At 45.3% G+C, this 15,785-nt stretch overlaps 1 long non-coding RNA gene across 1 annotated transcript; it reads left to right on the forward strand.

The window, feature by feature from the left end:
• The first annotated feature begins 9,418 nt into the window (after positions 1 to 9,418).
• LOC311512071 lies at positions 9,419 to 11,429 on the forward strand. Its single transcript, XR_014709386.1, has 2 exons — positions 9,419 to 9,490; positions 10,495 to 11,429. It is a non-coding gene; the product is annotated as an uncharacterized lncRNA (long non-coding RNA).
• The last annotated feature ends 4,356 nt before the right edge of the window (positions 11,430 to 15,785 follow it).

Here is a 15,785-nt window from a genome sequence, read left to right on the forward strand (position 1 = left end):
CTGTTGCAAGACCTGGTACTGTGGATGTGCTCTGCCAACGCAAGGAGCATAGTGTGGAAATGCAAGAGCAGTATATTTACAGCAGTGGCTGTTTGTCAATGTAACTTAAGTTGACTTAGCTTTGTAATGCAGACATGGCCTTAGGTGCCACGCTCACAGTGATTTCAGGAGGCGTTAGGCACCGAAGGAGCTGTGTGAACTTGGGCCACAATGGTTGGTAAATAAGGGATGGAGCAGAAAGGAAAAGCAGAAGGCTGGTATTATGATGCAGAATGACTTTAATGTGAGTAAGAAGAGCAGTACACAGCACGAGACAGAAAGAGGATATATTTCAAGGGTTTCAAGAAGGTCTGCAATGAATCACTGGCTCCAAGGTGATGCATTTCACAGGAGAAGTTCCTCGTTCTTCAATGCAGCTGTAGAGTTTGACAATCAAGGCCTGTTTGTAACTATTTTAAGGTATTTGTTTCATCCCAGTCAGAATCAAACAAGACAAAGCACAATTTAAGGAAAGAAGTAATCTGCTTATACAACTTTTATAGCACTGTTGAAACCAGAAACAAATGGCACATATTCATGAAAGGACTAGAACACGTAGGGCTTGATTCTCATTGTCACAAAGACCTCTTTACATGGCTCTTTAAGGAGCCTTCAAGTGAGTGTAAATGGCTTTTCACCCAAACATAAGGCCTCTGCTTCATTTACTGTGTCAGTGTGACCTAAAGGGGCCTTCTTGGAATTGAGATTCCTGCCCAAACAGGTTATTCTAGAAGAAGCAGAGAGTATGGAAGGCAGCAGAGGAAACAGTCATCGAGTGTATACTAGGAAATAGAGATATGGGGCAGATTTACTGAGCTGCTGAGCACTCACAGCTCCCATGAGAGTTGCGGGCACTCTGCATTTCTCAAACCTATTGCCCACAAACTCATCTGTGAATCTTGCTTAATGTTTCCTGGTCTTTCCATTTTCCAGGTCTATTCCTCCTGGGCGAAACAAGGCCAGCCCTTTCCATAGCCGTGCCCCCAGCCCCAATGGCAAGGGTAAGGGTACCAGCAACCTTTGGGATAGCCCCAACAACACTTGTATGGACTTTGGTAACACCATGGCCTACAGTAGCCGTAACCTCTGGAACCACCCCAGCCCCCATAATGGTAGGGCTTATAATACAATTCATCACTAAAGTTTTCGTCGAAAGTCATCTTTCTGTGTCGGAGGTAAACCTGAAAAACACAGCAGGGAATAGAATCAATATAGTGCCCGGGAGTCAGTGGAACAAATGGGTCAAAGCTCAATAACTATGGTATTGGAGGTTCTGGAGAGAGAGCAGGGAAATAATGATGTGGAGTTTCAGTTCCTGGCAATGTATTGCCTCCCATTTCCTCCTTCTAATCCTTTTCTTCCACTTACTCTTAATCTCCCCCTCAATCAATCCCTCTGATTCCCTCTCACTCCCTTTCCCTGAAATATGCTGACAGTAGATTACACATATGGTATAGACCATTTCTACCTTGCATGAATGAGATATTTAGTCCCTTTTACAAAATGTTTACATAAAGCATGGCAGAGACAAAATTCATAATGTTAGTTTCCGTGTGTGGATTTTGCCTCCCTAGTCTGACCACTTCTCTCCGTAAGCAGATTGTGGTGCTTTCTGTTTGTCTAACTTGCGAGACAGCAATATTTGCGACTGAATGAATGGCAAATGAATATTCTTTTTTCTGTACAAAATACTAAGGACTAGATTATGAGCTGAGTGAAATTGGCTCAGTTATACTGATTTCAGTGGAGCTAGGATAACTTACCCTAGTTTAAGATCTGCATTTAAAATAGCGACCTGCACAATAAGAACTGTCATACTCCATCAGACCAGTCGTCCACTGAATCCATTATCGTGTCTCACAAAGTAACAAGTACCAGTCACTTCCGAACGAAGTAGAGCACTGAAATAGCCCTTTACAGAGGAAAATGGAGGGGTTTCTTCCCAAAACACCTCAATGAAAGAGGCACTATGAGATTATTCACATCTATCAAAAGACTAAATCTCCTCTTTCCAATTAGGAATCATAGGAATCATAGTATCATAGGAATGGTACTTAATTAAAATCCTAATAGGACTCCAAAAGGAGCCACAATAGGTTGTGCTTTCTTTTTCAGATCTGTGTGTTTTGGAGCAGGAGATGAAAGTGGAAAGTAATCAGAACTCTAGTGGAAGTGGAATGTTTCCCTTTTAAGACACTCTCTAAACTGCTAACAGCTTTGGATCCAAAAGCAAGCTAGTAAGCCTCTGTGTGTAAATGCAAATTACCTAGCTGATGGGCACAAAGGAGCTGCAAATAACGAATACATCTGGTCAGCAAACAATCTACTAGAAGACTCAGATTATGGCCCTCCAGGAAAGGGAGGTGAAAAAAACAAGTCAAGCCTGAAAATAAGGGGGACAGGTTAACCTTAAGGGGTGTGTGTGTGTGTGTGTACAGTGCTAAAATCTGAAGCTGTGTCTCAGCTATTACCTGAGAATAAACTTAAAGCTTGGTACAGCAGAGAAACTATTGCAAACTTGGTCTGTTGTACAAGAGGGAAAACTGAGGTACACCATCTCATGAATTTCATAAATGACCAGTGAGTGAGGTAATTCACTAGCCTGACTATAGAACAAAATAAGGACCGCCTGGAGGTAATTCTTCTGTTTTTCCTGCAATTAGCAAGGAAATTTGTAAAAGAAAGTGGTATTATTATTAAGCAATAATCTGTCCCCACCATGGGAGTGGAAGCTGTTTCTTTTGTTTTTCAGACACTCTACAAGCAAGCTGGCGCCAGCGGAAGAATAACCCAGAATACCATGGATCTATGTTTTGTGTTGTTTGTCTGTGGTGTTTGTCTTGTTGCTAGCATTGTTGTGTTTTAATGAACAGAAAATCTCATGACATGGGAGGGGATGGCTTCAAAAGGCTGACCTTGGGGGGGAAGATGTGTATGGGAATGCAAAATGGTCAACTAGGAGGCCAGCATCTGTGTAATAGCTACCGTGGTACCTGGAAATGGAATGGCAACTAAGGTGGCCCCCACAAGCCCTATGGAAATAATGAAAAGGGGAGGAGCTCACTGGGAATCAATGGAGGGGTGTGTAAAATAGTGTAAATCAATAGAAGATGTTTGGATGTGCCCCTCTCCTATGACTATGGAGGAGCAGGATCAATTGCCTATGCAAGGGGTGGACAATTGGGTGTACTGTGTATAAGGTGTTTTGCTGGGAATGTACATATTACTGGGGGCACAATTACACCAGCTCATAACCAAACTACACACATCTACATGCTGCTATATGGACTTTGGTGCACAAATGGATCTGTGAATCTTACTGCTGTAAATAAGCCAGTGCCTACTGCCTGATTCCATACCAAGTGGTCAAGCTGGTTTGGACAATATCCCATTTCTCTGTGAACATTCAATGGACTTATGATATGGACAAAAGCAAGCAAAACCTGCAGGGGCAGCTTGTTGCAACTGCCAGCAACTGGACACATAAGATCGTGACCCCATCGAAGGAGGAGAGGCAGTGTTTTGGGGGTGTCTCGGATGTTGGACCATACTGCAGTGGACAGGACTCAGTGTTGCTGTGGATTTTGTATTGTTAACTGTACTTATGTTACGTTGCATATGGAGATAACCTATAAGTAATGTAATAAGCCCTCGAAACCCTGCAGTGTACTAGACAACCCGGACCCAACCTTCTCGGGCCCACTCTAATGGGAAGTCTGGAACACTAATTGGAATAGGTGTGGTATGCCTGTGCGAGAGAAGGTGCAGGGCACTATACTACACAAGGGGCAGTGGGACAAATGGAATATCGACACCTTCCACCTTGATGCCTGGCCCTATCAGGAAATGTGTCGCCATATGTCCTATGCTTTTCCAGGGATACCTGGGCAGAAGGATCCCAAAAGAAAAAGAAAAAAAAGGGGTGGAGTGTTAGGATATAGATATTCAGGCCTGTTTGCAAAGGCCTGTACTTTAAGAATTTAGGTGTATTCTTATCGCTTGGCTAGTTCTAGAGGTATAAAAGAAAGAATCACTGTCTGCCGGTGTAAGGGCCTTCTCTTACTGTGACAGATTGAGGCCCTGTTCTTAGGCTAAGGCCTTTGGCTAAGCAGCAGAGGCAGCCATAAGCTAGGAAGCGAACAGTCACATCCTCACATTCCAAACTAGTCACATTGAAATAAGGTGCTATTGGGCTGTTAGGCACTATCAGGACAGGATTGTATTCCTATCACCTCCAGAGAAAGGGAAGTGCCTAGAAAATGTAAAAGGAAATTTAGTTTGATAGCATCCTGTCTGGCAAGAACTCACTTATCAATAGCTGGGATGTGAAATCCTCGCTTCTGTGTTGCCTTGTCATTGTAGTTCCCACTTTCCTATTGTTTGTCTGTAAAATCTCTGTCTGGTTCTGTGATTGTTCCTGTCTGCTGCATAATTAATTTTGCTGGGTGTAAACTAATTAAGGTGGTGGGATATAATTGGACAATATGTTAGGATTGGTTAGTTAAATTTCAGGAAAATGATTGGTTAAGGTATAGCTAAGCAGAACTCAAGTTTTACTACATAATCTGTAGTCAATGAGGAAGTGAGTGGGTGTGGGTGGGGGTGGGCATGGGCATGTGGGTGAGGGAAATGGGAGCAGGGAATGGGGGTAAGAAAATTGGAATCATGTTTTGCTAAAGGGGGAAATGGGAACAGGGAATGGGAGAAAGGAAGTTGGAATCATGTTTGGCTAAGGGTAGGAATGGGAACAGGGACACAGGTCTAAGGCTCTGTGGTGTCAGAGCTGGGAAGGAGGACACTAAGGAAGGAAACTGGAATCATGCTTGCTGGAAGTTCACCCCAATAAACATCGAATTGTTTGCACCTTTGGACTTTGGGTATTGTTGCTCTCTGTTCATGCGAGAAGGACCAGGGAAGTAAGTGGGTGAAGGAATAAGCCCCCTAACACCCTATAATTTGTCATTCATTCCTGGCAAAGGCAATACAAGGCCTAAAAACCACTTAAGACTCACTTCAGCATTCAAAAAGAGCTCTTCCCAGAGACTTAAGTTGACATAGGCTTTTGCAGTGGCCTTATGCACTGGGATGAAGTTCACCATACAGGGATTAGAAATACAGCTGTAGTTATGTCCTCATGATGTAAGATTAGGGTGATCATCATGGCAGAAGCACACCGGGCTATTTATGGAAAGGCTGCTCACTGTTTGTGGTTAGGGTCGGTGGCACAGTGTTTTATAAAGTCTTGGAGTTACAACCTTGAACCTATATTGCCTCAGCAACCACATCTCCATCCATGAGCAGCTAAGAGTAGTGAGAGCTTGTGGGACAGTGCGTCTAAGAGAGCCCAAGTCAAGCACAGGAGAGATGAAGAAAAGGCATCGTTGACCAAACACGAGACATCTGTGGAATGAGTTTAGGTTAAGGCAGAATCTCACCAGCTGGTGGTCATGTTTCCTGATCCTTCTCTTGCAGAAAGTGTTGTAGCTACAATACTAAAATTGTTACATCCACTCCAAACAGAGCTTCCTCTGTCCCAGAATCTATACATTGGAGTTTTATACGAAAGGGAACCTCGTAGCTGCTATTTAATAAAAATCAAAAAGCAACTAGAAATCACGACCCGATTAAGGCCGAGAAATGAGAGAAATTGAAATACATATTTTAAATGACCCTATTACTCAAAACATGGACATCTTCTACGAATAAGCTGTTATTATTGTAAGCATAAAACATTTGCATATCTAGAACTTTAATGGCTGTTTGTGAAGTGCTTTGGTATCCAGAGTTCTAAGGACACCACTTAGCATCCAACTAAAGTGTTATTATCCTTATTTGCTATGCAAATAAACAGAGGTGTATTCTGCTGAAGGTAACACAAGGAGTCAATTACAAAGATAGAACTAAAACCACGTAATCCCGTTTCTCATGCCACATGCTACTCTCTGGCTTGAATGTTCTTAGACTGTCTTACAAGACAACATTACTCAAGAGTTTTGTTATTATCATGTAGTGTCTTTGGCTTCCTCATATACAACTTACATGAAGTGCTTAGTTTGTAATGAAGGAGGGTGCTGGGGCTCAAGCAATGAGATGCCATGTCTCAAGCAAATTTTTACTTTTGCGACGGACACAGCAAGCCTCGAGGTGCTGGGCTATGAACTGCCCAGCCCAGAGGTGCCGAGGCTCAGCCCTGGCAAGCCCTGGCACAAGTTAAGCACTGCTTACACGAGTAATGATTACAGAGACTCAGTCGTCTTCTTGTTTTGTTTGACGAGCTTCTTGATGAATTCTCTTTTGATCTAAGCATAAACAAATCACAACTAAATTGGTGGTTTAGGATCATGAACTTCAATTTATCATTCAAATATTAAATCCTGAGTGAAAAGAAACTTATGTTTATTCCTGTGAAAAAACCTGCTGTTGCTGTCAAGCAAAATCTTAACTCCAGCCTCGTTTTCCTCCAGACATTTCTCTACCTACTACAGAATTGTGGGCCCTTCACCTGTTCTACAGACATTTCCTTAGTATGGCCTTAAGGTTTCTTATCTGATAGGCATTATGATGAATTTCACCAGTGCAGTGTGTTACTCTCTGTTTCTATAGTGTAGCCAATGATTTTAGTTTATTATCCATTTATTGTGTGATGTTATGATTAATCAATATGTTATATTACATATATTCATTGTAGGTTAATTAGAGTTAATCTCTCGGATTATAAAAGTATACGACTGATCAGTAGTTAGAGGAACCAAATATTAGACATGAGGAAGAGAAGTTGAAACACAAGAACCCATAGGATGAGGCCTGTAAGAATTTAGCATGTCTCAGATATGTGTCTTAAACCACGGGATACAGATTGTGCATCAATGTTAATGAGAACGAAGGGAATTTACACAACCTATAGGAAAGTGGGGTGCCTTAGGTTTCCAGGGGACACAGACCAAGCAAAGAAAAGAGGGCTGACACTTTTATGGACATGCAGAATGTAGGTATAGACAGAAACACTCTTTTTTGATGTTGGGTCAGTAGTGGGGATTTACACAACAGCAACCTGAAAAGAAAAAATTTCATGGTACATCTCTTAAATATATCTTGAGAATTGCAATTGTACACTACCCATGGAGAATCTTAAAAATTGCACACTCTCTGTTCTCTCGGACAATTATTATCTTCATGTATGAAGAAGGCAAAGTGGATCAGAACATTATCTGACCAAAAAAAACATAACATTTGTATGTGAACAGTTTTCACAAAGCGAAAAACCTGTATGTGACCTCTCAGTCGTCGTCTTCAAAGGAAATCTGCACAACACCTTGAAAAGACGAGCCTCTGAGCCTAAAGTGATAACCTAAAGTGAACACTCAAAATCATGGCCTGAATAGAGATATTGGATTTATGACTTATTACAACAATATATAACCCAGTAACGGCACCCCCTCCCAGCTTTTTCCCCTTTCCTCTCCTCCCTATGACTGGAGAGCTGTTATCTGGCCACTTGACTTTGAAAAGTTCCTTGAAATAGATGCTAACTATGATTGTAAACAATCTCTTTCACCTTCCATTTAGCTGTGACACTCTGAGTACATTTCCCAGACTTGAAGTAGAGTGCCGTAGAAGCTCGAAAGCTTTTCTCTCTCCCCATAAGAAGCTGGTCCCATAAATGATATATTGCTTTACCCACTTTGTCTCTCTCATATGCTGGGACCAACATGCCTACAATAACATCTCTTCTTAGTGACCTATTTGGAAGCCAAAAATGTGAAGGGTCAAGGAAGGTTCAGGACCAATGGTAAATACTTAGCACGTGTTCTCAAGACAACTGGGTTTTATTTGGGACTCTGCAACTTGCCCCCTGTCTGAATTTCATGTTAATGTGCCCTCTGGTTCACTGCCTAAAAAACAGGGATCATAACACGTGGAGAATGCTCTACTTCCTCAGGGCTCCAGGTATCAAAGCGTGTCACAAACACTCATTAAGGTTTTTCGTATCCAAAGCAGTGGATTGTTCTGGTATTAATGGTTTGATACTGGAAGACGCTCTTCTATTGAGTAATAGACTCACTTTAGAAAAAAGCATGTCAAGCTGACTGTGTAATTCTCTTAATCAGATCACGATTTGTAGCTCAGAATTTGGGACTCTTTGATTTCCATTAAAAAGAAGCTTTGTGTTTCTTTTTATGATACAAATTCCTTTTTCAAATTTAAGGGCAGGAGATCAACCAGCATAAGTCAGCACAGCTCTGTAGAATTCAAAGATGTTCAGTGCTTCTCAATCAACATCAGGTTCTTCCCCCTTGCCTGGTGAGGGGAAACATTCTATGAAGTGATGTTAAACTTTCTACATTATTCTCATCATGGTAGACAATATTTCTGCAAGCTCTTGGTCTTGCAGCATGCCCTACATCTGGTCAGATTTTCAATTTATCTGAGTTTATCCCACAGCCTTGGCCAAGAAAGCCAGATCTCTCTCTTTCCTGTATTTCATCTGCGGCTTTATCAGTTGTATTTTCTTGTAAAACCACAATAGTCTTGGCTGTTGTTGGACGGAGACACACTGGTGATGCCGCAAATGTTCCAGGGTTTATCTCAAAGCCTTTGTCTACAACGGACCGGCTTGTTTTCACCCACCACCATTCCTCACCTCAAGCAAAGAGTAACCCTGTCAGAGGCAGCACAGTGAACGTCTGCCGTGATGATCACCCCGATCTCACAGCACTGGTGTCATAAAGGAGGTGGATTAGGAACTGAATTTCTAATCACCATCAGGGGAAATTCACCCCTGAGCAGAGCGCCAGCACAAAGGCTTATTCATCCCTCAGGTCCCTGTTAACACCTCTTTTGAAAGCTTTAGTGGGACTTAAATGGCTCAGAGGCCTTATACGTCCTTCTTCCAGGGGCAAATTTCAGGTCACAGGGCTGGAGAAAAAACCCACCCAGAGTAATGACTCTCATTAACTTCAGCGGGCATTAGATCAAAAAACTTACGGGTTCAGCCTCTGCAAAATGCTCTCTCCCTCCTACGAATTGCAGGGAGAACTGTGCAATGCCACCAACACCAGCCCACATGGCTTACCAGGACCAAAGTGGAGACCTGCATCTAATGGCAGACTTTGCACCTGTTACAGCTCTGACAATCTTTTACATCCATTCCCATTGTAACACCTGCGGAGGAATGAATGTGTCCCATAAAATTTTTCAGATGAAAAAAACCTATAGGCTGTCTGGTGCATGTCAGACCATGTGAGGTTGAAAACACATGGTAATAATCCTGAAAACAAATTATATCAATTGAAGGAGTGACTCGCACAGCATAATATGTTTTCTAACTAATTAAGACCTTGAGCAAAAGGGTGTCTCGTATTCTCCAGGCAGTCTAAGAAATTGTATAAAAGCGCTCGCAACTCCAGGCTCCTTAACAACTTCTCTTGACTTATCCTCTTCAGCGACCGGGGTAAGTCCCATTTGTTTCATTCTCTCGAGAGCTATTGCGATGTCCCGTTAGTCACGGTTTAATTTAGGACTCAATCTTGCGCATGACTTTGTGATTATTGGCACGGTAAAGGGGGTTTGCCAATAACACAGTAGATGTTAAGTTGCAGGCACTGATGCATTCGTGGTTTAGAAGTAAATGCTTCAATTTTCAGAGGTGCCTAGGCATTTGGGAGAGGAGTTCATGTTTACTATCACTAGGAATTAGGTGTTGGAATCCCATCAGTAGCTTTCAATAATTCCATATTCAGCTTTAAAGTTAGGGGAGTTAGGATGAAACTTCCCCAGTTCCTTTCAGAATAGGTCACTGTGTTGTTCCTTATTCTGTAGCAGAAGGTACTCGGCCAGATTTCAGACAGAATAATCAATGAGAAGGAGCTGTGGTCTGATCCAGCATGGAAATTTCTATGTTCCTACCTGCTCTAGTAGCAATGTTAGATGCAGATCCAAAGCTAGGTAAATTAGTCTAGACCCTTGAACTCAGCTGAACAGTGCCCTTATCTACCCGCTGAGGACTTGGCTCTTAATGTTTTGTTTTGAAAAAAGTATTTTAGAACATAAGAACGGCCATACTGGGTGAGATCAATGATCCAACTAGCCCAGTATCCTGTCTTCCAACAGTATCCAATGCCAGGTGCTTGAGAGGGAATGAACAGAACATGTAATCCTGAAGTGATCCATCCCGTCACCCGTTTCCAGCATATGGCAAACAGAGACTAGGGACATTTCAGAGCACGGTTTTCCCTTCCTTTATTAGCAAGTATTGTTGGCTCAGAAACTTTAGAAGCCAAACTGCCAGTCTGTTATTCAGAAGAGTGAGTGGAAGAAGGCGGCTAGGAGGAGGAACTAAGAGGCAACATGTATCCAGGAACTGAGGGTCTGGGTCATCATTTCCCTGAGCATTGAACCTTTTACTCTATGACCCTAGTGCATTATGTTGACTCTTTTCCCTGTTGTGTGTTTCAGGTTTACCTCCGACACAGAAAGATGACTTTTGACGAAAACTTTAGTGATGAATTGTATTACAAGCCCTACCACTATGGGGGCTGGGGTGGTTCCAGAGGTTACGGCTACTGTAGGCCATGGTATTGCCGAAGGCCGTACAAGTGTTGTTGGGGCTATCCCAAAGGTTGTTGGTACCCTTACCCTTGCCATTGGGGCTGGGGGCACGGCTTTGGAAAGGGCTGGCCATGTTTCGCCGAGGAGGAATAGACCCGGAACGTGGAAAAACCAGGAAACATTAAGCAAGATTCACAGATGAGTTTGTGGGCAATAGGTTTGAGAAATGCAGAGTGCCCTCAACTCCCATGGGTGCTGTGAGTGCTCAGCATCTCAGTAAATCTGCCCCATATCTCTATTTCCTCGGTTACACTGGTTGACTGTTTCCTCTACTGCCTTCCAGACTCTCTGCTTCTTCTAGAATAATGTGTTTGGGTGTGAATCTTAATTCCATGAAGGCCCCTTTTGGTCACGCTGACACAGTAAATGAAGCAGGCTCCTTACAAAGTCCTGCAAAGGGGTCTTAGTGTCAATGAGAATCAAGCCCTACGTGTTCTAGTCCTTTTATGCATTTGTGCCATTTGTTTCTGCTTTCAACTTTGCTTTATATGTTGTTCACTGGAGAGGTAGTTTCATCCTTGGTTTCAGTTGTGCTTTGTCTCGTTTGATTCTGACTGTGATGAAACTAATACCTTAAAATGGTTGCAAAGAGAACTTGACTGTAAAATCTACAGCTGTGATGAAGAATGAAGAACATCTGGTTTGAAATGCATCACCTTGGAGCCAGTGACTCATTGTAGCCCTTCTTGATACCTTGGAGATATTATTTTAATTCTGAATTCTTTGTGTCGCTTTCTGTGTACTTGTATTCCGATTCACATTAAAATGCTTCTGAATCATAATATCATCCTTCTGAGTTTCCTTTCTGCTCCCTTCCTTATTGACCAGCCAGTCTGGCCCAGATTCACACAGGTAATTTGGTGCCTAAGGTTACTCTGGAATTGAGGGGTGTGTAACCCCAGAATTTCATCAAGCTAATTGTGGTCCTATTGTATGCATTCCGCCACCATGAATTGCTCAAATAGAACATCATGTAGTTTAGGGTTAGTTTGGACAAGGGCTTTTGGAGGCGAGGTTGAATAGTGGCTGCACGTTTGTAGTTTCTGCTAACCAGAATGGGAAGTGGGGAGAAAAGAATCAACAAATTGAGACTGAAAGAAAATAAGTGAATGGAGACCTTGAGTTTGGGTGACTGAGATAGAAGCTTATTATGGCTAAGGTTGTTAGGAAAGTTTTGTTGATAGGCAATTGATTGAAGTTAGGAGAAGTGATGACCCAGTAGAGGTCACTATGAACTACAGGTTTTGTAAAAATTAGTTCTAAAAAAGAAGCGATAATAGAGTGTACTTTGGAGCAGTTCTCTGAAGTTATCCTGAGAGACAGCATACTCCCCAGTGGGGAAGTGTCTAGCCATTGCTGACCTGCTGCTAATTACTAGATACCATCTCAGATTTTAGGTAATTATTTGGGATGTTCTAAAGCTATTGCTTACGTGCGTGTGTGCTTAAATCTAAAAAATATTAGTTTTAGATAAGAGCACGCTTGCTGTATCATCCAGGAACTATCTAGTCTAAAGAAGTGTGTTTCCCTGAATGAAGCCCTTACAGGGGTCGTACACTCCTTCTCATACCTTCTCATACCTACTCTTTGAGTGGACCTATCAGTGCACTCATTGAATGTTCACGTCTTCACCTGTTCTACCCAGAACCGGACCGGCCGTACCAGTGGGTGAGGAAGGCATTTCAGTCCAAGATTGTCTGGAGCCAGTTCAGAGCTGCATTATCGGTGAGCAGGACAATTGGTGTCGCAAACAGGGAGTCCATCACGGCCGAGTGTCAGGGCAAACATTCTTTTTTGAGGGCTGTCAGGGTTCCCTCCCTACTCTGAACTCTGGGGTACAGATGTGGGGACCCGTATGAAAGACCCCCTAAGCTTATATTTTACCCGCTTAGGTTAAAACTTCTCTATGCCACTAATTCCTTCGACTGATATTGCTGCCGTCACCAAGGGATTTACACAAAATATTCAGGGAAGGGTGACTTAGAACCCCTAGCCCCCAAAATATCCCCCCAAGCCCCTTCAGCCCCTTTCCTGGGGAGGCTTGAGAATAAACTACCAACCAGTAGTTTGCCTTAGCAATGTGAGCACAGACCAGACCCTTTGTCTTCAGGACACTGAAATCAATCAGGTTCTTAAAAGAAGACCTTTATTTTAAAAGAAAAAAGTGAAAGAATCACACCTGCAAAATCAGGATGGAAGGTAATCTCCAGGAGCTGTTTACTGGTAGACAAGATGGAATCAGTGGGGTAGAAGTATGACCGGAGATGACGTATGGGGGAGGAAAATGAGGGGGTCAAGTCCCTCCCAGATTGGCCTGGTGTGGGAACGGAGGGAGAGGGGCTCTGCCCTTCTCTCCCTGTTCCCCCCTCCCCCGCTCCCATGCCATGTTCAGCCGCTTTCCCTGGCAGCCAGGCAGGAAGGGCGACGAAGCCGCTTCTCTCTGTGAGAGCCTGGCTGGGAGGCCATGGTGGATCCCTGGGCGCGGCTGTCGGGGGACAGGGAGGGCAGGCTCCGGATCACTTGGCCCCTGACCCCGCAGCAGGGCTTGGGCAGGGGCTTCTCGCTGTTGCCCCAGCTGTGGGGCACAGGGGACAAGTGAGCCAGAAACATGCTGGGGGCAGTGGGGGCTCCTGCTTGTTCAGCCCCTGTCTCCGGCAGCTGGGACAGCAGTGGTCCTCCCTCTGTCCTGGACCTGCTACGGGGACAGGGGCCGAGTGAGCCAGAGCACCCTCCCCACCCAGCAACCGAGCCCAGGCAGGGAGTGGTTTGCTGTCACCCCCCACACAGGCTCTCTCTGAGGCACGAGCAGTTGCCAGGGAGAGCGGCTGAACATGCCGAGGGGGGGAGGCGCAGGGAGAGAAGGACAGAGCCCCCACCCCATACATAACCTGCGGTGGGGAAAGTGCAGTGGCCCTGGGCTGGATTCAGGGCTGGGGGGCGGGGACTGGGAAGGGGAGACACGTGGTGTGGTCATGTGTCCTCCCCTTTAGATTGTACCCCCGCAATTTAGGGGGGCACCAGTTGTCTAAGGGGTGACATGTAGGTCATATGACCCCCCAGATTTCTGCCAGGGTGGGAGTTGGGCTGAGGGGACGTGCCTGGGAAAGGCACCAGCCGGAGGCACTCCTGCTGTACCCCATGAGGTGGCGCCCAGAGCAGAGGAGCGAGACCGGGCTGGCAGCACAGCTCTCTGCCAGAGGGGGCGCGGGAAAGCCTGCTGAGTCTGTCCGTCTCCGCCAGCAGCCACATGGCCCCAGGGAGAATAACTCCTCTTCACTGCAGACACCGGCATGGTGACATGAGTGTTAAACCAGAAAGGAAAGTTATTTTCCTGTTTGTGTACGTGTCTAGACTAGCCTGCCAGGGGTGGGCAAACGGGAGCTCAGGGAGTCGGGGTGGTGGTGGGGGGAGGCAGTGGGGACTGGTGGTGCTGGGGGTGGGGGAGGGTGTGAGGGAGGCAATGGGAGCCAGGCATCATGAGGGGGATGGGGGACTGGGGGTTTCAGCGGGGGCCGGGAGTGATGATTGGGGGACCAGGGGAGGGAGCGGTAGCCAGGGGCGATGTCGGGGGTGGGGGGCTGAGGGAGCCGCAGGGGTAAGGATGCCAAAATACAAGTTCACCCAGGGTGCCATATTCCCTATTGATGATTCTGTGAGGTCCGGCCTTAAGCGTGGGCAACATGGTTACGGGGAGCAATGCTCAAGAGGCTGATGCTGGAGGGTGCCTTTGCAGTCACCAGGAAGTCAAACGTAGCTGTGGTGGTGGGGGGAGGGCCTGCCAGTGTGCCCCCCGCCCCACTATCTGCAGTTACCAGTTGCCTATGGGAGCCTGCATGTGAATTTGGCAGACTTGGAGTGCCAACTTCTCCCCATTCACTCTGGGGACCTGTCAGTCTCAAGATACCGACTCGGCTCCTCTTTGACCCTTCCCCTTCCACCTTCCAACCCCCCACTAAGTTTCAATGGGTTGCCAACAGCCCCCGGACATTAGTGCATGCTCTCCTTCCCTGGGGCTTCAGTAAGGGAGAGACACTTCTTTGGACTAGTGGCAAAGAGTCCTGTGGCACCTTATAGACTAACAGACGTATTGGAGCATGTAGTGGAAATTTCCAGATGCAGGTATAAATATGCAAGCCAGAATCAGGCTAGGGATAATGAGGTTAGTTCAATCAGGGAGGATGAGGCCCTCTTCTAGCAGATGACGTGTGAACACCAAGGGAAGAGAAACTGCATTTAATCCTGAGCTGATGGTGTCCAATCTGCAAATGAACTGAAGCTCAGCAGTTTCTCTTTGAAGTCTGGTCCTGACGTTTGTTTGCTGCAGGATGGCTACCTTTACATCTGCTATTGAGTGTCCAGTGAGGTTGAAGTGTTCTCCTACAGGTTTTTGTATATTGCCATTCCTAATGTCTGATTGTGTCCATTTATCCTTTTACGTAGGGACTGTCCGGTTTGGCCGATGTACATAGCAGAGGGGCATTGCTGGCACATGATGGGATATATTACATTGGTGGACATGCAGGTGAATGAACCGGTGATGGTGTGGCTGATCTGGTTAGGTCCTTTGATGGTGTGGCTGGTGTAGATATGTGGGCAGAGTTGGCATCAAGGTTTGTTGCATGGATTGGTTCCTGAGTTAGAGTTACTATGGTGCGGTGTGTAGTTGCTGGTGAGAATATGCTTCAGGTTGGGGGGTTGTCCGTGGGCGAGGACTGGCCTGCCTCCCAAGGCCTGTGAAAGTGAGGGATTGCTGTCCAGGATGAGTCGTAGATCACTGATGATGTGTTGGAGAGGTTTTAGCTGAGGACTGTATGTGATGGCCAGTGGAGTTCTGTTGGTTTCTTTCTTGGGCTTGTCTTGCAGCAGGAGGCTTCTGGGTACATGTCTGACCTCCTGCAACACTGGTGAGGCCACACCTGGAGTATTACATCCAGTTTTGGTCCTCCCACTACAGAAGGGTTGTGGGCAAATTGGGGAGAGTCCAGCGGAGGGCAACAAAAATGATTAGGGGGCTGGGGTACATGACTTATGAGGAGAGGCTGAGGGAGCTGGGGTTATTTAGTCTGTAAAAGAGAAGAGTGAGGGGGGATTTGATAGCAGCCTTCAACTACTTGAAGGGGGGTCCAAAGAGGATGGAG

Source organism: Lepidochelys olivacea (genome assembly GCF_965140295.1).
Source record: "Lepidochelys olivacea isolate rLepOli2 genome assembly, chromosome: 24".
NCBI lineage: Eukaryota > Metazoa > Chordata > Testudines > Cheloniidae > Lepidochelys > Lepidochelys olivacea.